The following is a 17,030-nucleotide window of genomic DNA, read 5'->3' on the forward strand; positions in this document are numbered from 1 at the left end:
GGATTCCATTTCCGGCCACCATGCGGCTACAACAACAAAATTAGGCGACAACGTGCTACCATTTCATCATGCATTTCCAATGCTGAGATCTCCAGTTAGATAGAACTTCCTTTTACGTACATGGAGACATATTGGTATCTCATACATGGTGCAATGAATCCACACCTGACACAATATATACATGTACATTTACGGCCCCTTCCTATTATTTATATGTGCAGTGAGTTTCGAATCAACGGTGTATGTTGGCAGACTCTGTGTGCAATGGTTGCACATACCTCGGTGTCAGGACCATCTTACGCACTGTAGTGCCTTTGGGGAAGGATCTTTTTGGGGCTCTCCTTCATGAAAGGAAACAAATTACTTTACAACTTCTTCAAAAATTGTACGTGCTTTCTAATGTACGAAGCGCTGTGACCTGAACTAGTTGTGTCCCCTGTGTGGTACATTACAGCTATTGGTGTGAACCTTTTGTTGCCAAATGATACCTGTCCGTGTGTGAAGGCAGTAAGGTTGCAGTTACTTTTTTCCCCATCTTTAATGTACATTGACAGCATTCATATTATGTATTGCCTATGCAATTGTATATGTAAGGTAGAATGATTATCGGAATTGGAAGGCCTACATAATATGCTCTGATTTGCATTTCGTACCACCTGTTGAAATGGAATGGAATCAGTTAGGTGTACATACAGAGAGAAAGCATTTGTTAGGGACTTCTTCCTGAATGACATGATTGCAGAGAGTGCATGTATGTTTCCACAAGTAGGAAATCAGAGAGATTCCATTTATGGGTATGTTTTTCATTTCCAATACCTGTAGCAAGTACATTACCACTGCCTGTGGATTTACTGGTCTATTTAACGTGCATTTTCCATTGTAGCACACTAGTCCAATCCCTGCCTTATCTGCGACCCTGTAACTGTTTCCAGGATTGTGTGCAGCATTTCTGTGCAGTCCTATTATTTGGAAACACAACTTGTATGAGCCGTGTTTGTTTTAAACAATTAGTGCCATTTGCAATACACCACTGCTTTCTACATGTGCAAAGTAATTTGCAGAACTTGTGTAAGAAAATTTGAATGGACCAGGCAGTTTTGTGTGTGAGAACCATTTGCTTAGTAAACTTTTTAAATGAAATTTCTTACAGTAAAAAGGTGTGCTGCCAACATTTGGAGATGGTGATGGCTTTTGCTAGCAGGTCCAGAAACAGAGGCTAACGAATGTCCTTATTCTCCTGTGTATTTGCAATGGAATCAGTTAGGTGTACATACAGAGAGAAAGCGTTTGTTAGGGACTTCTTCCTGAATGACATGATTGCAGAGAGTGCATGTATGTTTCCACAAGTAGGAAATCGGAGAGATTCCATTTATGGGTATGTTTTTCATTTCCAATACCTGTAGTAAGTACATTACCACTTCCTGTGGATTTACTGGTCTATTTAACGTGCATTTTCCATTGTAGCACACTAGTCCAATCCCTGCCTTATCTGCGACCCTGTAACTGTTTCCAGCGTCGCAGCATTTTCTGTGCAGCCCTATTATTTGGAAACACAACTTGTATGAGCCGTGTTTGTTTTAAACTATTAGTGCCATTTGCAATACACCACTGCTTTCTACATGTGCATAGTAATTTGCAGTACTTGTGTAGGAAAATTTGAATGGACCAGGCAGTTTTGTGTGTGAGAACTATTTGCTTAGTAAACTTTTTAAATGAAATTTCTTACAGTAAAAAGGTGTGCTGCCAACATTTGGAGATGGTGATGGCTTTTGCTAGCAGGTCCAGAAACAGAGGCTAACGAATATCCTTATTCTCCTGTGTATTTGCGTACCGGACAGGATTTCACATTTTTTCCAGTATTTAACTTTCTCCGTTGTTGCTGACTTTTACATGGTGCTTGAGTAACAGCTGCAACTACTTCATAGAGTTGTGGCAACCGATACAAATTGATGTGCAAGGCGATTTGAAGCTCCACCACATTGGTTCGGTACTATAGAGAGTGGCATCTAACTTTACTGGGGTTATTTCTGAAAGCAGTGTTTCTTCTTCCATTATGCTATTGTTGTACCTTTTCATAACCTGGTACAGTGCTATGTATGGCAATTTATTATTGTTGCTCTTCTTTGTATGATTTCTCATTAAAGTATGCCTGTTTGCTGGTGGTGTGCCTCCACTGACCTGTACTGATTTTGTGAAAGTATCAATGTTGATAATGTGTTTGCTTCTAACTAGTGGTGATAGTTTACAGAGTAAATTATTTAGTGCCTTCATTCTCATTAAATTTAATTGAAAATGTTTTCGTTTTAAGAGCATTGCACTGCCTACAATAGTTTCTAGGATTAGTTATGTGTGGTAAGGTTTGAGGGTTTAGCGTGATTTCTCCTCTCTACTTGCAAGGGTCTGAAGGACTCTGTGGTGGATTTTATTTGTAAAAATATGTTTTTTAAATGCTTTCTTGTGGTTTTAATAGCATTTGCACATACTCCATTACCAGTAGTAACAGTCACACTGTTTTCAGTACTTTTCAGTACCTTTATTTTCATTTCTGCATTTTGATAGAGGCATTAAATTCTCCTTATTAGTAGGTGCTTTTGTTTTCCTTTGTGCCTGTATTAGCTGTTCTCTTTCAACTTTGTGCACAAAATCTGTTAGAGGTGCATGGCGACTTTCTATGCTTTTAGGTACAGCTGGCCTATTTTTGCGTTTTTTTTACCGAGTTACTTTTTGCTAGGCATTCTGTAGCAGCTGCTGGAGAAAAAAAGAGACATGAAGGTCTACATATTTTGTGATGTATAGGTGTTCATCTATGCATGAATGGATGAATGTGAGGGTAGGAATACAGATAGAGGTGTGTGATTGTGTAATGGTGTGTTAGTGTATGGTGGGAATGTTATATTGCTATTTGGGAGTTACTATAATTCCGGCGACATGGTAACACAAAGTGAGCAACTGCTGAGGTGCACTTAGTAAGCATGAAGCAAATACCAGTGGGTTGATGCTATTGTGTACCTTAATATACAAGAACACTGCAATGTCTTAGTAAGAGGTGCACCTCCACAATAACATTGCACTTGCTTTGTTGGCTGTCGACAGCAGGCTCCTCTGGGTTGCATTTTGAAGGTAACACGCCACTGGCTTTTAGGACATAGGTGGTTACTGCAACTGTTAAAGAAGAATGTAAGACAATTTGTTTGTTAATTGCATACTGACTGCATTTGGAGAATGCATTACATGACAGGGCAGGGGGATGTGTTGGCAGTAACCCTTATTGTGTGCCTTTAATTGGACGGCTTTGTGTATGATTGAGGATTTGGGAGCAGTAGCATTGTTGGTAATGGTGTACGTGGTTGATTTGTCATTGTACCGTATGGCGTGCCGTTTAGCAAGTGTGTGCATTAGAGTAGAACTATTTACTTTTCAAATGGATAAGTCCTAGTTTTGGAAGGGTGAGAAAAAGCTTGGGAAAGATATTCAGCTTGGAAAGTATGCCACTGCTGTGCGGACATGCCAGATAGGCACAATGATTGTAGGACTCGGGGGGGGGGAGAGATGTGTATGCCCTCAAGTGTCCGCTGGACAGAGTTGGAGTCCTAGAACTAATGAAAAGTACGCCACAACTATGCCAATATGCTGGACAGGGACGTTGTCCGTAGGACAAGGTAATGAGATGTGCATGTGCACTGGTGTCCGCCGGGCATGAGTAGGGTCCCAGAACAATTTAAAGTATGTCACCGTTACGCGGACATGCTGGACAGGCACGATGTTCATGGGATTCAGGGGGAGAGATGCGCATGCCTCCAAGTGTCTGCCGGACAGGGATGGGGTTTTCCACAGGTTGGGCATCAGGGGAGGAAGGGATTGAGATCTCATTATAGCGTCTTCGCTTACAGGTAATTTGTGGAGATGGTTGGCTGGGAAAGGGGGCAGGGGTACATCTGTAAGTGGGGCATCGTTATTTAATAATGTCCATTGTATGTCCCTGTACAAAATCTTTCAAGTCGGCAAAAATGTTCATTAATTGATCAATGCTTGCCTCCAGGCTCACTAGCTGATTTTGTACACTGTTACTTTGGTGTTGTATGTGGTCATGGACTTGTGGAGGAGCTGCTGCTTCTGTGGCAGTCCCTTTATTTCTTGTATGCACGGTTAAAGAAAGAAATATGTGTCAGGTACATGTGAAGCAATGTGTATTATTTGTCTTACTTTTCAAATTGTATTTTGTACCAATGGAGTTACTGTCTTCACTCATTTCATCCCGAGGGAAATTTCAAGCCACTCCAGGATGCTTGCCATGTCTGTGTAAAAAAAAAGAGAAATAATTTTTCCTAGTATTGCACACTGAACAAACTGTGCAGTTATAGGAAGAAATGTAGTGTACTTATCACTTTGTAGTACAGTTCTGCTGTCAGTACTTTATAGTTGTCCTGCTGACAGTTGCTTCTCAGTTTGTATGTAAAGCAGCACTGAGGTAATACTATTGGAAACACAGGTTATTTTTCTTCTTGGTGCATTCCATTATTTTGCATACCCTATGCAATTGCACTGATGCTTTCATATGTACAGAATTTGTAGAGCTACTTTTTTTTTCCTTCTTATTCAGTTATGTGTTGCTCTCTCAACATGTTCATTGTTTTTTCTGCACACTACAACAATGTAAGAGAACCACTATGCTTTTGGGCAGAGTGGATGCTACCCGAGGTCCGTGAACAGTCGCACGATCCGCGGACCGTGTAGTTATCTGCATGAGACTGGGGGGTTCAGTATGTTATATGGTACATCTAGACAAATTAAGGGTATCCTGCTAAAAAGCTATGAAATTCAGTGAAAAAACTTTGCTAAAGGGACCTTATGGTTACGTTGCACTACTAAAAACCTCTGAAATTCAGTGTCAAAACTTTGTTAAAGGGACGTTATAGTTACTTTGTACTAATAACAACGTATTGATATTATGGTTAAAAGTAAAACCAAAAAAACCCCAGAAATGCACCAGTTATGGTGAGCTAAGCAACCATAACTCGCCCCACCACCATGCACTGCTAAGACTAACACCCATGACATCAAAGATGACATCACAAATGTCATTGATGACATCACTGATGACATAACATGTGCATTTATTTTTCATGAAAAGTCTCCACATGGGATTCTTATTATAATATTGGAAAAAAACTGTCCGGGGTCATTGAGAGAAATATCATGAGCTACGTAGTTCATTAAGCAATACATTGCTATAAACACCATGGTATTACGGATTTCTTTCCAGAATAGGAACCTGCTCATGTAGAAACATAGGCATTGAGTGCAGCATACAACATAGAGGTGCAATATTCATAATTTTGCCATGTGGGATAGTAAAATGATAAATGCTTTCATATAAGAGTTGTGCGTACTGTGAAACATGTTAGCTAATGCCTCACTATTACATAATTGTACTAATACAGACAAAACATAAAGAGACCACAACACATACAAACATGAGCAAATCCAGGGAAAGCAAAGTAAGCAAAAAAGCAGCAGTATTGCCAGAAAGTGTTCATAACCTAACTGATTATCTTCATGCACAGAAATGGTTGCTGTTTTTCAAGCCTGATTTTTTCTCGATGTATATGTATCATGTGATGTGACTGCACCCTAAGGAAAGTATTGTAAGAACATATGTTAAAAGTAAGGTCTACAAATATAGTACGTTTTGAATTTTTAGTTCCTGACTGTTAATGAAGAAAACCACTTGTCCTAGATATGTCAGTAAAGAAAAAAAGAAGGAGCCAGACATGTGATTTCATCTTTGATGTCATGGGTGTTAGTCGTAGCAGTGCATGGTTGTGGGGCGCGAGTTATGGTCACTTAGCTTACCATAACTGGTAAATTAGTGGGGGTTTTCGGTTTTACTTGTAACCATAATCTGGATAGGTTGTTATTAATGCAAAGTACCTATAATGTCCCTTTAACAAAGTTTTTGGACTAAATTTGATAGGTTTTTATTAGGGCAACTGAAGCATGACGTCCTTTAACAAATCTTTTTCACTGAAATTGATAGGGATTTAGTAGTGCAACTTAACCATAACATCCCTTTAACAAAGTTTGTCCACTGAATATACATATATATATATATATATTACATGGCCTGCGGTAGCAGCTGTGTAGTTATGGTTAAGTTGCTCAACTCATAGGAAGAGCACTTTATGGGCGGTTTATAACTTTGCTCCCCGTGGACGAAAACTCACCAAACTTTGCAGATAAAGTATATGGGTCGCTCTGAATTTCTTTTGCAAGTTTGGTGAGGTTTGGTCCAGATGGGCCACCGAAGTTACGGGGGGACGTCCCAAAAACATTTTTTTCCATAGACTGAATGGACAAAATGTGCATACGCATACGTGCTAAACCAATGGACGGATTTTCATGAAATTTGCGGCAGGAGTGGCGGCTTGGTCCCGAAAGCGTGCTTTTGTAAATTTATTTGATAATTAGTACTGTACTTTTTTAAAAAGCTGGTAAAATGTACGTCTCACAAAATTAGTGATATCTGGCTCTGCTCCGCGGTCCCATTTCTCTGTTTGCTCCAAAGTCAAGAGTCTAATTGGGCTGGAGTGTGGTGTGATGTCGGTGGACATTGGAAGTGCCCGGTGGTTGGCTGGAGGGAAGTGTAATGAGTGTAATAAATTTGAGTAACGCCGCCATCCTTAGCCGAGGAAGGGGTACATCTGTAGGTGTGGCATCGGTATTTAATAGTGTCCATTGTATGTCCCTGTACAAAATCTTTCAAGTCGGCAAAAGTGTTCATTAATTGATCAATGTTTGCCTCCAGGCTCACTAGCTGATTTTGTACACTGTTACTTTGGTGTTGTATTTGGTCATGGACTTGTGGAGGAGCTGCTGCTTCTGGGGCAGTCCCTTCATTTCTTGTATGCACGGTTAAAGAAAGAAATATGTGTCAGGTACATGTGAAGCAATGTGTATTATTTGTCTTACTTTTCAAACTGTATTGTGTACCAATGGAGTTACTGTCTTCACTCATTTCATCCCGAGGGAAATTTCAAGCCACTCCAGGATGCTTGCCATGTCTGTGTAAAAAATTGATAGGGGTTTAGTAGTGCAACTTAACCATAACATCCCTTTAACAAAGTTTGTTCACTGAATATACATATATATATATATATTACATGGCCTGCGGTAGCAGCTGTGTAGTTATTGTTAAGTTGCTCAACTCATAGGAAGAGAACTTTATGGGCGGCTTATAACTTTGCTCCCCGTGGACGAAAACTCACCAAACTTTGCAGATAAAGTATATGGGTCGCTCTGAATTTCTTTTGGAAGTTTGGTAAGGTTTGGTCCAGATGGGCCACCGAAGTTACGGGGGGACGTCCCAAAAACATTTTTTTCCATAGACTGAATGGACAAAATGTGCATACGCATACGTGCTAAACCAATGGACGGATTTTCATTTTCATTGGGAGTGGTGGCTTGGTCCCGAAAGCGTGCTTTTGTAAATTTATTTCATAATTAGTACTGTACTTTTTTAAAAAGCAGGTAAAATGTACGTCTCACAAAATTAGTGATATCTGGCTCTGCTCCGCGGTCCCATTTCCCTGTTTGCTCCAAGGTCAAGAGTATAATTGGGCTGGAGTGTGGTGTGATGTCGGTGGACATTGGAAGTGCCCGGTGGTTGGCTGGAGGGAAGTGCAATGAGTGTAATACATTTGAGTAACGCCGCCATGCTTAGCCGAGGATAGTGTGGTGCTGAAAGTGGCTACAAAACATGCGTTCTGGCATATGGTGGTGGGAAGAGGGTTGGAAAGGGTGGGGGAGTGTATCCGTGCATACTACGCCAATTTGCGGGTACCTCCTCTGGTGACTACCTTGTATAGTGACTGCTGGCAGCCTTTGTTACGGCACAATAGGTCCTGAGGCAACCTGTTTTTGTGGTGAGTGCTGGCAGGCTCAATTGGAGGTAGGGAGTGGATTGCACATGACATGAGAATTTTCACATAGGGTGTACTAGGCTTGTGAGTGGTAAGCCACTCGCGCCTTGGATGTATGCCTGGACATGTCCTCGGTCATTTTCACTGCGAAGTACACCAGTTACGAACAACTTCCTTGTCCACTAGTTGCAAGTAGGTTTCACATTGTTGCCTTGAGTGTGTGTGGTGTGTCGGCATTGTACATATTTCTGGTTGAATGGGTGTGGTGATTGTTGTTCCATCCTACAGTTTTTGATCCATGCCTGGACATGATGGAGTCAACAGTCTTGCAGTGTGTCGACTGGGTGCTGTGTTGGAGTACTGTGTATAGAAGTACATAGGCTTCCAGTGGATGTTTTATGTGGTTGGGTTGTGGCCATTGTGTAGAATACAGAGTACTGCACTGTACTATGATGTATTGGGTCTGTGTACTTAATAGACTGCTGGGAGCAGGGGCAATGTTCTGAAGATTGTGGCCATTGCACAGATTACTGATTACTGTACTCTACTGTGATGTATTGGTTCTGTGTACTTAATAGACTGCTGGTAGGAGGGGCAATGTTGTGTACATTTTGTGGTTTGGTTGGCAGTAGAAAAATATTATGTGAGTGGAAGTGGGTAGATGTGCTGAAGGTTGTGTTATGTTTGTGGATTATGCCAAGTACCTACATGTTTGCATGCATGGCTGTATTATTGTGCAGGGGTTGGGTAGCAGTGCCAGTGGCTATATTACATTTGTGGGTTCTGGTACCTGGACACATGTTGACTTGCATGGCTGCATAACATTGCCATGGGTGTGGCCTAGGCCTAGGTGCTTGGGTGCATGGCCAAAAGCTGTTGGAGTGCTGGTGGCTGTATTATGTGTGTAGGTTCTGGTACTTGGCCACATGTTTGCATGCATGGCTGCATAACGTTGTGGTGGGTGTGGCCAAAGGTTGTAGGCTGCGGTGGCCACACCCACCGCAACATTATGCAGCCATGCATGCCAACACTATATATACTATATGGATTTTCTTTTTCAATTGCATGGAAGCTCTGCATTTTGCGTAATTAATGTGTTCCACTGAAGCCTATTTTACAATGAGCTCTTCCCCTGTTGATAGAGAGGTATGTCAGGTTTCCATTTCCTGCCACCATGCCCCTACACAAACAAAATCAGGTGGCAACATGTTACTATGTAATTTTGCATGACGATGTGAAGTACTCCAGTTACGTACAACTGCCTTGTCCACTAGTTGCAAGTAGGTGTCACATTGTTGACTTGTATTTATAGTGTGTCTGTCATGATTCCTGCCCCTCATGTTCCCAGCCCTCCAAGATGTCAGGCAGGAGCCAGGCCACGATTACCTACATGGCCCTCAATGGCCTCTCCATCCCTCCAAAGACCCACTTGGAGTCAGACTTGGCGCTTGTGGCACCAGACTCACTCACTCCCATAGGATAACATTGGGGATTGGACTTGTAGTGCATTGATGAGGACAAGAATGATGCCCCCACATATAACGGTTCCCAGAAATGCATGTGCAGGCTAGTCTTTTGGGTGTGGTTCAGCCCAGAGACACCTGGGATACCCAGAGACTATTTAAGCCACGCCTAGGCATTTCTGTGCAGCCCTATTATTTGGAAACACAACTTGTATGAGCCGTGTTTGTTTTAAACAATTAGTGCCATTTGCAATACACCACTGCTTTCTACATGTGCAAAGTAATTTGCAGTACTTGTGTAAGAAAATTTAAATGGACCAGGCAGTTTTGTGTGTGAGAACCATTTGCTTAGTAAACTTTTTAAATGAAATTTCTTACAGTAAAAAGGTGTGCTGCCAACATTTGGAGATGGTGATGGCTTTTGCTAGCAGGTCCAGAAACAGAGGCTAACGAATGTCCTTATTCTCCTGTGAATTTGCAATGGAATCAGTTAGGTGTACATACAGAGAGAAAGCGTTTCTTAGGGACTTCTTCCTGAATGACATGATTGCAGAGAGTGCATGTATGTTTCCACAAGTAGGAAATCGGAGAGATTCCATTTATGGGTATGTTTTTCATTTCCAATACCTGTAGTAAGTACATTACCACTTCCTGTGGATTTACTGGTCTATTTAACGTGCATTTTCCATTGTAGCACACTAGTCCAATCCCTGCCTTATCTGCGACCCTGTAACTGTTTCCAGCGTCGCAGCATTTTCTGTGCAGCCCTATTATTTGGAAACACAACTTGTATGAGCCGTGTTTGTTTTAAACTATTAGTGCCATTTGCAATACACCACTGCTTTCTACATGTGCATAGTAATTTGCAGTACTTGTGTAGGAAAATTTGAATGGACCAGGCAGTTTTGTGTGTGAGAACTATTTGCTTAGTAAACTTTTTAAATGAAATTTCTTACAGTAAAAAGGTGTGCTGCCAACATTTGGAGATGGTGATGGCTTTTGCTAGCAGGTCCAGAAACAGAGGCTAACGAATATCCTTATTCTCCTGTGTATTTGCGTACCGGACAGGATTTCACATTTTTTCCAGTATTTAACTTTCTCCGTTGTTGCTGACTTTTACATGGTGCTTGAGTAACAGCTGCAACTACTTCATAGAGTTGTGGCAACCGATACAAATTGATGTGCAAGGCGATTTGAAGCTCCACCACATTGGTTCGGTACTATAGAGAGTGGCATCTAACTTTACTGGGGTTATTTCTGAAAGCAGTGTTTCTTCTTCCATTATGCTATTGTTGTACCTTTTCATAACCTGGTACAGTGCTATGTATGGCAATTTATTATTGTTGCTCTTCTTTGTATGATTTCTCATTAAAGTATGCCTGTTTGCTGGTGGTGTGCCTCCACTGACCTGTACTGATTTTGTGAAAGTATCAATGTTGATAATGTGTTTGCTTCTAACTAGTGGTGATAGTTTACAGAGTAAATTATTTAGTGCCTTCATTCTCATTAAATTTAATTGAAAATGTTTTCGTTTTAAGAGCATTGCACTGCCTACAATAGTTTCTAGGATTAGTTATGTGTGGTAAGGTTTGAGGGTTTAGCGTGATTTCTCCTCTCTACTTGCAAGGGTCTGAAGGACTCTGTGGTGGATTTTATTTGTAAAAATATGTTTTTTAAATGCTTTCTTGTGGTTTTAATAGCATTTGCACATACTCCATTACCAGTAGTAACAGTCACACTGTTTTCAGTACTTTTCAGTACCTTTATTTTCATTTCTGCATTTTGATAGAGGCATTAAATTCTCCTTATTAGTAGGTGCTTTTGTTTTCCTTTGTGCCTGTATTAGCTGTTCTCTTTCAACTTTGTGCACAAAATCTGTTAGAGGTGCATGGCGACTTTCTATGCTTTTAGGTACAGCTGGCCTATTTTTGCGTTTTTTTTACCGAGTTACTTTTTGCTAGGCATTCTGTAGCAGCTGCTGGAGAAAAAAAGAGACATGAAGGTCTACATATTTTGTGATGTATAGGTGTTCATCTATGCATGAATGGATGAATGTGAGGGTAGGAATACAGATAGAGGTGTGTGATTGTGTAATGGTGTGTTAGTGTATGGTGGGAATGTTATATTGCTATTTGGGAGTTACTATAATTCCGGCGACATGGTAACACAAAGTGAGCAACTGCTGAGGTGCACTTAGTAAGCATGAAGCAAATACCAGTGGGTTGATGCTATTGTGTACCTTAATATACAAGAACACTGCAATGTCTTAGTAAGAGGTGCACCTCCACAATAACATTGCACTTGCTTTGTTGGCTGTCGACAGCAGGCTCCTCTGGGTTGCATTTTGAAGGTAACACGCCACTGGCTTTTAGGACATAGGTGGTTACTGCAACTGTTAAAGAAGAATGTAAGACAATTTGTTTGTTAATTGCATACTGACTGCATTTGGAGAATGCATTACATGACAGGGCAGGGGGATGTGTTGGCAGTAACCCTTATTGTGTGCCTTTAATTGGACGGCTTTGTGTATGATTGAGGATTTGGGAGCAGTAGCATTGTTGGTAATGGTGTACGTGGTTGATTTGTCATTGTACCGTATGGCGTGCCGTTTAGCAAGTGTGTGCATTAGAGTAGAACTATTTACTTTTCAAATGGATAAGTCCTAGTTTTGGAAGGGTGAGAAAAAGCTTGGGAAAGATATTCAGCTTGGAAAGTATGCCACTGCTGTGCGGACATGCCAGATAGGCACAATGATTGTAGGACTCGGGGGGGGGGAGAGATGTGTATGCCCTCAAGTGTCCGCTGGACAGAGTTGGAGTCCTAGAACTAATGAAAAGTACGCCACAACTATGCCAATATGCTGGACAGGGACGTTGTCCGTAGGACAAGGTAATGAGATGTGCATGTGCACTGGTGTCCGCCGGGCATGAGTAGGGTCCCAGAACAATTTAAAGTATGTCACCGTTACGCGGACATGCTGGACAGGCACGATGTTCATGGGATTCAGGGGGAGAGATGCGCATGCCTCCAAGTGTCTGCCGGACAGGGATGGGGTTTTCCACAGGTTGGGCATCAGGGGAGGAAGGGATTGAGATCTCATTATAGCGTCTTCGCTTACAGGTAATTTGTGGAGATGGTTGGCTGGGAAAGGGGGCAGGGGTACATCTGTAAGTGGGGCATCGGTATTTAATAGTGTCCATTGTATGTCCCTGTACAAAATCTTTCAAGTCGGCAAAAATGTTCATTAATTGATCAATGCTTGCCTCCAGGCTCACTAGCTGATTTTGTACACTGTTACTTTGGTGTTGTATGTGGTCATGGACTTGTGGAGGAGCTGCTGCTTCTGTGGCAGTCCCTTTATTTCTTGTATGCACGGTTAAAGAAAGAAATATGTGTCAGGTACATGTGAAGCAATGTGTATTATTTGTCTTACTTTTCAAATTGTATTTTGTACCAATGGAGTTACTGTCTTCACTCATTTCATCCCGAGGGAAATTTCAAGCCACTCCAGGATGCTTGCCATGTCTGTGTAAAAAAAAGAGAAATAATTTTTCCTAGTATTGCACACTGAACAAACTGTGCAGTTATAGGAAGAAATGTAGTGTACTTATCACTTTGTAGTACAGTTCTGCTGTCAGTACTTTATAGTTGTCCTGCTGACAGTTGCTTCTCAGTTTGTATGTAAAGCAGCACTGAGGTAATACTATTGGAAACACAGGTTATTTTTCTTCTTGGTGCATTCCATTATTTTGCATACCCTATGCAATTGCACTGATGCTTTCATATGTACAGAATTTGTAGAGCTACTTTTTTTTTCCTTCTTATTCAGTTATGTGTTGCTCTCTCAACATGTTCATTGTTTTTGCTGCACACTACAACAATGTAAGAGAACCACTATGCTTTTGGGCAGAGTGGATGCTACCCGAGGTCCGTGAACAGTCGCACGATCCGCGGACCGTGTAGTTATCTGCATGAGACTGGGGGGTTCAGTATGTTATATGGTACATCTAGACAAATTAAGGGTATCCTGCTAAAAAGCTATGAAATTCAGTGAAAAAACTTTGCTAAAGGGACCTTATGGTTACGTTGCACTACTAAAAACCTCTGAAATTCAGTGTCAAAACTTTGTTAAAGGGACGTTATAGTTACTTTGTACTAATAACAACGTATTGATATTATGGTTAAAAGTAAAACCAAAAAAACCCCAGAAATGCACCAGTTATGGTGAGCTAAGCAACCATAACTCGCCCCACCACCATGCACTGCTAAGACTAACACCCATGACATCAAAGATGACATCACAAATGTCATTGATGACATCACTGATGACATAACATGTGCATTTATTTTTCATGAAAAGTCTCCACATGGGATTCTTATTATAATATTGGAAAAAAACTGTCCGGGGTCATTGAGAGAAATATCATGAGCTACGTAGTTCATTAAGCAATACATTGCTATAAACACCATGGTATTACGGAGTTCTTTCCAGAATAGGAACCTGCTCATGTAGAAACATAGGCATTGAGTGCAGCATACAACATAGAGGTGCAATATTCATAATTTTGCCATGTGGGATAGTAAAATGATAAATGCTTTCATATAAGAGTTGTGCATACTGTGAAACATGTTAGCTAATGCCTCACTATTACATAATTGTACTAATACAGACAAAACATAAAGAGACCACAACACATACAAACATGAGCAAATCCAGGGAAAGCAAAGTAAGCAAAAAAGCAGCAGTATTGCCAGAAAGTGTTCATAACCTAACTGATTATCTTCATGCACAGAAATGGTTGCTGTTTTTTTCAAGCCTGATTTTTTCTCGATGTATATGTATCATGTGATGTGACTGCACCCTAAGGAAAGTATTGTAAGAACATATGTTAAAAGTAAGGTCTACAAATATAGTACGTTTTGAATTTTTAGTTCCTGACTGTTAATGAAGAAAACCACTTGTCCTAGATATGTCAGTAAAGAAAAAAAGAGGGAGCCAGACATGTGATTTCATCTTTGATGTCATGGGTGTTAGTCGTAGCAGTGCATGGTTGTGGGGCGCGAGTTATGGTCACTTAGCTTACCATAACTGGTAAATTAGTGGGGGTTTTCGGTTTTACTTGTAACCATAATCTGGATAGGTTGTTATTAATGCAAAGTACCTATAATGTCCCTTTAACAAAGTTTTTGGACTAAATTTGATAGGTTTTTATTAGGGCAACTGAAGCATGACGTCCTTTAACAAATCTTTTTCACTGAAATTGATAGGGATTTAGTAGTGCAACTTAACCATAACATCCCTTTAACAAAGTTTGTTCACTGAATATACATATATATATATATATATTACATGGCCTGCGGTAGCAGCTGTGTAGTTATGGTTAAGTTGCTCAACTCATAGGAAGAGCACTTTATGGGCGGTTTATAACTTTGCTCCCCGTGGACGAAAACTCACCAAACTTTGCAGATAAAGTATATGGGTCGCTCTGAATTTCTTTTGGAAGTTTGGTGAGGTTTGGTCCAGATGGGCCACCGAAGTTACGGGGGGACGTCCCAAAAACATTTTTTTCCATAGACTGAATGGACAAAATGTGCATACGCATACGTGCTAAACCAATGGACGGATTTTCATGAAATTTGCGGCAGGAGTGGCGGCTTGGTCCCGAAAGCGTGCTTTTGTAAATTTATTTGATAATTAGTACTGTACTTTTTTAAAAAGCTGGTAAAATGTACGTCTCACAAAATTAGTGATATCTGGCTCTGCTCCGCGGTCCCATTTCTCTGTTTGCTCCAAAGTCAAGAGTCTAATTGGGCTGGAGTGTGGTGTGATGTCGGTGGACATTGGAAGTGCCCGGTGGTTGGCTGGAGGGAAGTGTAATGAGTGTAATAAATTTGAGTAACGCCGCCATCCTTAGCCGAGGAAGGGGTACATCTGTAGGTGTGGCATCGGTATTTAATAGTGTCCATTGTATGTCCCTGTACAAAATCTTTCAAGTCGGCAAAAGTGTTCATTAATTGATCAATGTTTGCCTCCAGGCTCACTAGCTGATTTTGTACACTGTTACTTTGGTGTTGTATTTGGTCATGGACTTGTGGAGGAGCTGCTGCTTCTGGGGCAGTCCCTTCATTTCTTGTATGCACGGTTAAAGAAAGAAATATGTGTCAGGTACATGTGAAGCAATGTGTATTATTTGTCTTACTTTTCAAACTGTATTGTGTACCAATGGAGTTACTGTCTTCACTCATTTCATCCCGAGGGAAATTTCAAGCCACTCCAGGATGCTTGCCATGTCTGTGTAAAAAATTGATAGGGGTTTAGTAGTGCAACTTAACCATAACATCCCTTTAACAAAGTTTGTTCACTGAATATACATATATATATATATATTACATGGCCTGCGGTAGCAGCTGTGTAGTTATTGTTAAGTTGCTCAACTCATAGGAAGAGAACTTTATGGGCGGCTTATAACTTTGCTCCCCGTGGACGAAAACTCACCAAACTTTGCAGATAAAGTATATGGGTCGCTCTGAATTTCTTTTGGAAGTTTGGTAAGGTTTGGTCCAGATGGGCCACCGAAGTTACGGGGGGACGTCCCAAAAACATTTTTTTCCATAGACTGAATGGACAAAATGTGCATACGCATACGTGCTAAACCAATGGACGGATTTTCATTTTCATTGGGAGTGGTGGCTTGGTCCCGAAAGCGTGCTTTTGTAAATTTATTTCATAATTAGTACTGTACTTTTTTAAAAAGCAGGTAAAATGTACGTCTCACAAAATTAGTGATATCTGGCTCTGCTCCGCGGTCCCATTTCCCTGTTTGCTCCAAGGTCAAGAGTATAATTGGGCTGGAGTGTGGTGTGATGTCGGTGGACATTGGAAGTGCCCGGTGGTTGGCTGGAGGGAAGTGCAATGAGTGTAATACATTTGAGTAACGCCGCCATGCTTAGCCGAGGATAGTGTGGTGCTGAAAGTGGCTACAAAACATGCGTTCTGGCATATGGTGGTGGGAAGAGGGTTGGAAAGGGTGGGGGAGTGTATCCGTGCATACTACGCCAATTTGCGGGTACCTCCTCTGGTGACTACCTTGTATAGTGACTGCTGGCAGCCTTTGTTACGGCACAATAGGTCCTGAGGCAACCTGTTTTTGTGGTGAGTGCTGGCAGGCTCAATTGGAGGTAGGGAGTGGATTGCACATGACATGAGAATTTTCACATAGGGTGTACTAGGCTTGTGAGTGGTAAGCCACTCGCGCCTTGGATGTATGCCTGGACATGTCCTCGGTCATTTTCACTGCGAAGTACACCAGTTACGAACAACTTCCTTGTCCACTAGTTGCAAGTAGGTTTCACATTGTTGCCTTGAGTGTGTGTGGTGTGTCGGCATTGTACATATTTCTGGTTGAATGGGTGTGGTGATTGTTGTTCCATCCTACAGTTTTTGATCCATGCCTGGACATGATGGAGTCAACAGTCTTGCAGTGTGTCGACTGGGTGCTGTGTTGGAGTACTGTGTATAGAAGTACATAGGCTTCCAGTGGATGTTTTATGTGGTTGGGTTGTGGCCATTGTGTAGAATACAGAGTACTGCACTGTACTATGATGTATTGGGTCTGTGTACTTAATAGACTGCTGGGAGCAGGGGCAA

The sequence above is a fragment of the Ambystoma mexicanum genome, chromosome 2p (genome assembly GCF_040938575.1).
Source record: "Ambystoma mexicanum isolate Mex_15411 chromosome 2p, UKY_AmexF1_1, whole genome shotgun sequence".
Taxonomy (NCBI): domain Eukaryota; kingdom Metazoa; phylum Chordata; class Amphibia; order Caudata; family Ambystomatidae; genus Ambystoma; species Ambystoma mexicanum.